At 44.5% G+C, this 6568-nt stretch overlaps 1 long non-coding RNA gene across 1 annotated transcript; it reads right to left on the bottom strand.

The window, feature by feature from the left end:
• Positions 1-5377: 5377 nt before the first annotated feature.
• LOC104674803 lies at positions 5378-6557 on the bottom strand. Its single transcript, XR_004054405.1, has 2 exons — positions 6112-6557; positions 5378-5892 (listed from the first exon to the last, which is right to left on the bottom strand). It is a non-coding gene; the product is annotated as an uncharacterized LOC104674803 (long non-coding RNA).
• Between the last annotated feature and the right edge of the window lie 11 nt (positions 6558-6568).

Genomic DNA, 6568 nt, shown 5'->3' with positions numbered 1-6568 from the left:
TAGAACCCTAGCTCATATAGCTGCTTACATGAGAAATGCGAAATCTGTATTCACCATGACTTTAGTAACAAAGGTAAAGTTTTTTAGTAGTGCCAAGGCAAGAGGAACCATCTTGGTGGTAATACTAAGTTTTGTCAATGTTGTGGTTTCCTGATTGTATTGTTGGCTTTCTCTCTTGAGCATTGAGGTTATACTAGAAGTAGAGCTTCTCAAACATAGTATCATTACCTCATAAGCATTAACAAATCAGGCCCAAAGAGTATAAGTCCTAGAAATTTGTTTTTAAGCGGCCCTAATCATGGTGCTGGTGCTACCGCCTTGTTTTAGGAGCCTGCCTCCTGTCAGTATGAAATCCTCACCTGAAAAATGACAGCCTGGACACCAAACACTGAGCACCTTCAACAGGCACATTATTTCCCCCGGGATCAGTAAGGGGATTTGGTTTCTACTATTGTAGAATTCTGAAAAGAGGTAAAGTAGTAGTCCTTTGGTCATCCTATTTTTGCTTTCAATTTTGATATTTCAGACTGTAAAAGGCCTTGGGGGATGATAGTACATGTGGTAGCAGTAATTTTTTTTTTTTTTTTTTTTTTTTTTTTGAGACGGAGTCTCGCTCTGTTGCCCAGGCTGGAGTGCAGTGGCCGGATCTCAGCTCACTGCAACCTCCGCCTCCCGGGTTCACGCCATTCTCCTGCCTCAGCCTCCCGAGTAGCTGGGACTACAGGCGCCCGCCATCTCGCCCGGCTAGTTTTTTTTTTGTATTTTTTAGTAGAGACGGGGTTTCACCGTGTAGACCAGGATGGTCTCGATCTCCTGACCTCGTGATCCGCCCGTCTCGGCCTCCCAAAGTGCTGGGATTACAGGCTTGAGCCACCGCGCCCGGCCAGCAGTAACTTTTTTGAAGCAACTGCACTGACATTCATTTGGGTTTTCTCTCATTATCAGATTCTATTCCAAACAAGTATTCTGTAGATCCAAATGGATTACCAGTGTGCTATAGACTTCTTATTATAGAACAGCATTCTATTCTACATCAAAAATAGTTTGTGTAAGTTAGTTTTGGTTACCACCTAAAATACTTTTAAATGTTCTTTACATAAAAATTTATGTTGTGTTTTAAAATCCTTAGGGGCTTTATCTATTTTTCTAAGTCAGTTAACTGTACTTTTAAAAAAAGTATTTTGTATCTACTTTTGTAACTTCGTCAGAATAAAATATATTGAAAGCAAGAAATGACTGATTAAAGTATGTATATCAACACACACTTCTATTTAAGTATAGAAACTTGAGAGTTTTGCAGGTTCTGTGGATTTTTGAGTACAGCTTAAATTTGGAAAGTTATCTTTGCATATTATTTAGTAGCTAACATGTTTTCTTAGCCCTTAAAAAAGGAAGTTCCTAAATGAACTAAGTATCATACTACTAGGACCCAACCCCTAAGAAACAAACTATTCCTCTAATAGTGGCTAAAACCCATCCCAAACAAAAATACTTGGTCTCCTTCCTGCCATGCGAATCAGGCTCCAGATCTCTTGTACATTCCTGGTTGTGAGATAGTAGAGTTGAAATTAAAAACTTAATGAATGTGGCTAAATAGTACAAGTTAACACTGATTTTATTTTTTTGAGATGGGGTCTCTGTTGCCCAGGTTGGAGTGCAGTGGCACAATCTTGGCTCACTGCAACCTCCGCCTCCCAGGCTCAAGTGATCCTCCTGTCTCAGCCTCCTGAGTAGCTGGGACAACAGGCACGCACCATCATGCCCGGCTAATTTTTTATAATCTTTCTGGTCTCGAACTCCTGAGTTCAAGCAAGCTGCCTGCCCTGACCCCAAAGTGCTGGGATTACAGGCGTGAGCCACCACATCTGGCCTAGTTAATACTAATTTTGTATAAGCTATGAGTAAACTAGCAGTATTGGATTTCTTTTGACATTTTCAGTAGGCTTAAAATCATCACAAAAATGATAAGTTTGTAAGGGTATCTAATGGTTGTTTCAAACTTTATAAAATAATAGAATAACTCAGATAATCTTTGGGAGAGCCAGACTCTGGGTTTGAACCTGCACAGTCAGAAACAATGTCCAAACTATGCCATGGAGCATCTCTGACAAATACCCCATTCATGTCCCCACTAGGTATGGACATCACAGCCTGCAGTGTCCCTACTTAGGTGCGGATATTAGCCTGCACCATTATCACTGGCCACTAGATGCCAGTCTCTGCCACAGCACCTCAAAAGCTAGCTACCTTTTTAGCTTTTTACTGGAGTCCTTTAGTACGTTATCTCATTTAATCCTTAAAGCAACCTGGAGAAAGTGATTGCAATTAAGAGGTATGCCAGAAATATTTCAGTATTCTTTAGACCATGCCACATAAGCTCAGACAAGTTCAAATAGCTAGTATATAGCAAGTCTTTCTCTGGATTGCATTTGCAAAAATTCTGCATGCTCAGCAGTGCTAGGAAGCTCTATAAAATAAAATGATGGTGCAATGAAAAATCATCCCAATGAGGTTAAAAAAGGAGATGCATCCAAAGAGTTCCTACCTAATGAATTTTCTGAGTTTCAGATGTATATATATGTATGAAAGCTATGAGTGATCATGGACCAATACAACTGAAGAGAACAAGAGAATCTCAAGGTCACAGCAAAAAAAGTAAGAGGCAGAAAGGATTGACATTTCGTGGGACTAAATGCATTTCACTTGTTTTAATCATAAAGTAAAACATTTGCTTCTGTCAAAAAAAAAAAAATATATATATATATATATATATATACTGGAACTGTTGGAACTAATTTGGAAGCCCAAGATTGGTCAGATCATCCAGCAAATCCTTTTCTAGAAGAGGTCAAACTTAAACCTGTGGAGCGCAAATTGCTGAGCCTCTCTCAGTTCTGTTCAGTAATCACAGTGCATGCACTTTTTGTCCCATACTGGGCTGTTGACAGATGACTCAAGCAAGGCTCTATCCTCATGGAGCTTATAAACCAGTGAGAACAGACACATACATAAATTCATAGTTGTAAAAGGCCATAAGTGCAACAAAAGTTATAGGTAAGTTGCAGGCTCTAAGCTTACTGTGAGGCAGTCAGAGGTGGCTCTTTGGAGAAGACAAGGCTTGAACCTTAAAAGATGGGCAACTGCATAACCAAACTTGTAGTATAGCTTATGCAGGGAGGTGCAAGTATAATATTACTAGAGGGTAGATTTCAGTTGGACAGGCAGATAGTGGTTAAATCATACAAAAGAATTTGGGAGTTTTGCCTGTAGGTAGGTGATGGGGAATCTGAAGGATTTCAAGTAGTAAATGTTTTCATTTTATTTTACTTATTTATTTGAGACAAAGTCTCACTCTATTGCCCAGGCTGGAGTGCAGTGGCTCAATCTTGGCTCACTGCAACCCCTGCCTCCCAGGTTCAAGCGATTCTCCTGCCTCAGCCTCCCGAGTAGCTGCGAGTAGAGGTATGCGCCACCCCCCTGGCTAGTTTTTGTATTTTCAGTAGAGATGGGGTTTCACCATGTTGGCCAGGGTGGTCTCGAACTCCTGACCTCAGGTGATCCACCCGCCTCAGCCTCCCAAAGCGCTGGGATTACAGACATGAACCACTATGCCCGGCCTAAATGTTTTCATTTCAGATGGCTCTGACAGCCTAGGGGAAACTGAGGATAAGAGGGGGAGAATGGGGCAGAGAGTAGCTCAGAGTAACAGTATGGACAATTGTTAAATTATGGGGAAGAGGAAGGTTAGAGATAAGCAAAAGTACCCTTTTTTTTTGGAGACAAAAAACTGGTAGAAAGGCCACCGCAGCCAGCTAATGGTTTGTATTTTTTTTTTTTTTTTTTTTTTTTTTTTTTTGAGACAGAGTCTTGCTCTGTCACCCAGGCTGGAGTGCAGTGGCCGGATCTCAGCTCACTGCAAGCTCCTCCTCTCGGGTTCATGCCATTCTCCTGCCTCAGCCTCCCGAGTAGCTGGGACTACAGGCGCCCGCCATCTCGCCCGGCTAGTTTTTTTGTATTTTTTTAGTAGAGACGGGGTTTCACAGTGTTAGCCAGGATGGTCTCGATCTCCTGATCTCGTGATCCACCCGTCTCGGCCTCCCAAAGTGCTGGGATTACAGGCTTGAGTCACCGCGCCCGGCCTGGTTTGTATTTTTAGTAGAGACGGGGTTTTGCCACGTTGGCCAGGCTGTTCTCGAACTTCTGACCTTGGGTGATCCGCACGCCTCGACCTCCCAAAGTGCTTGGATTACAGGTGTGAGCCACCTTGTCTGGCCAAAAGTACCATTTTAAATAAAAGGAGGAATTCTGGCAATACAAATCTGTGAGCTTGCCATGGGTCACTTGGTTACAAGTGACAAACCGATTAAACTGCCTGTAGTGCTTATTTCCAGCATTGCTGGTTTCCAGCTGTACAAGCAAAGTCAAACCTTTGTTTGTTTCTCTTTATCTGTTTTCTTCTTTGTCTTGCTTCATTTCCAAAGTAGCTCTCCCTGCATGGTTGCAAAGATGGTTGCCAGCAACTCCAGCCTTTCTACCAGCTTAGCAACAGCCGAAAAAGATCAATGTCTGGGAACAATAGACACTGGGGAATACAAGACGGGGGAAGGAGGAAGGGGGTAAGGGTTGAAACTACCTATTGGGTACTATGCTCATTACCTGAAGGACGGATTCATTCATACTCCCAACCTCAGCACCATGCAATATACCTCTGTAACAAGCCTGCACATATACCCCCTGATTCTAAACTAGAAGTTGCAAAAGCTATATACCTCTGTAACAAGCCTGCATATATACCCCGATTCTAAACTACAAGTTGCAAAAGCAATATACCTCCATAACAAGCCTGCATATATATCCCGATTCTAAAATAGAAGTTGCAAAATAAAAGGATCCATTTGTTTTTTTTTTTTTCTTTGAGAAGGAGATTCGCTCTGTCGCCAGGCTAGAGTGCAACCGCCACCTCCCGGGTTCAAGCGATTCTTCTGCCTCGGCCTCCTGAGTAGCTGGGATTAGAGACATGCGCCACCACGCCCAGCTAATTTTGTATTTTTAGTAGAGACGGGGGTTTCACCATGTTGGTCAGGCTGGTCTCGAACTTCTGACCTCAGATGATCCACCTGCCTCGGCCTCCCAAAGTGCTGGGATTACAGGCATGAGTCACCATGCCCCGCCAGGATCCATTTCTTTAGTTCCAGAAAAGTCCCTCTACCAACTCTCATTGGTCTGGCTCAGATCTTGGGGCCAACCCTAAGCCAATCTCTGATTAGCCAGACTTGGGTCCTGTTTCCATTCCTAGAGCTGGGGATGGGTATGCCTCATCTAAACCATGCTATCTGAAGAGCAAGGGAATGGTTTACCACTACTGCCCTGCTTGAGAAAAAAATTTTTTTGACAGTTTAAATTGCATCATTGACCACAATGAAGAAAACTTAGAAGTTAGCATATCATCTCTAAACATTTTAAAGGAATGAAGCAGAAAATGTAAGACAGGCTAGTAATTGATCCAAAGGAGAAATTCTGAAGGCCAGAACATAGGAGTCAGCTAATACTGTAATAAATAATTCAGATAATATCCATATAGAACAACTGTAGGTCCAATCCATCCAAGTGCAACGCTGAAGGGACGTATTGATTGCATAGGCCAGAATGTTGGCAAAAAGCTGATAAATCCTGCAGGGTGCCACCTGACCACGTGCTGCAAACAAGTAACAGCTATAGAGAGGAGAGGCTTGCGTTCAATTTCGGCTTTGACTGGTCTGAAGACTCCAGAGGCGGGATGAATTTGCGGACAGTTCTACCCCATCCCACATGGCGTCAGCTTCCCTTCCATTCTCATGACTCCATGGTCCATGGCTCCAACCTGGGCCTCTGTTAGGCTGTGTCCTGTGGCACCTTAAACTCAGGCAAATTAAAAACTGTTCGTGGACTCTACTCAGCTCCCACCTAACCTTCCATCCAAATCATTGTCCAAGCCAGAAACGGGAGTCATCTCAGATACCTTTCCCACCCTCACCCCACATGCAATCGCTGGATTCCATTCACCTCCCAAGTGTCTCAGTTCATTCTTCCATCCCTCCCGCCACTGGTTTAGTTAGGCCCCTCCATTCTCACCTGGACCATCGCTGTAGCCTCGGAGCTTCTGACTGTGTCTCTGGTTGCAGCCCCTACACGCCCTCCTTCTCACAGGAGCAGAGCGATCTTTCTAAACCGCGAATCAAATCCTTCCACGAGTCCCCGCACCTGGAGCGATGGCCAAGCTCCTCAGCTTAGAAGCTAGGCTGCCAGCGTGTGGAGTGGGAATGGAAAAGTACATCGGGGCACGAGGGGTATTCGGATGAGGGAAGGCCAGTATCGGGCGCTGAGACCTTGGAGTGTTTCCGAGCTGAGGAGGAAGATATTCACGCGGGCAAGGGGACCCTATCCGTGAAACAGGCCCTGGGGAGGCTGAAGGAGCGCGGCGCGAGCGAAGGCAGAGGGTAGGGCCTCGAGGCCGGCAGGCGCTGCAGTGTCTGGGGTGGCGAGTCAGCCAGGGCCAGGGGAGGCCTGGGTGGAGCCGGCAGGCGGCCGG

This window comes from Rhinopithecus roxellana, chromosome 17, assembly GCF_007565055.1.
Source record: "Rhinopithecus roxellana isolate Shanxi Qingling chromosome 17, ASM756505v1, whole genome shotgun sequence".
In the NCBI taxonomy this organism is placed as follows: domain Eukaryota; kingdom Metazoa; phylum Chordata; class Mammalia; order Primates; family Cercopithecidae; genus Rhinopithecus; species Rhinopithecus roxellana.
Note: the sequence above shows the minus strand (reverse complement) of the source record. Positions and strands in the feature narration are given on the sequence as shown.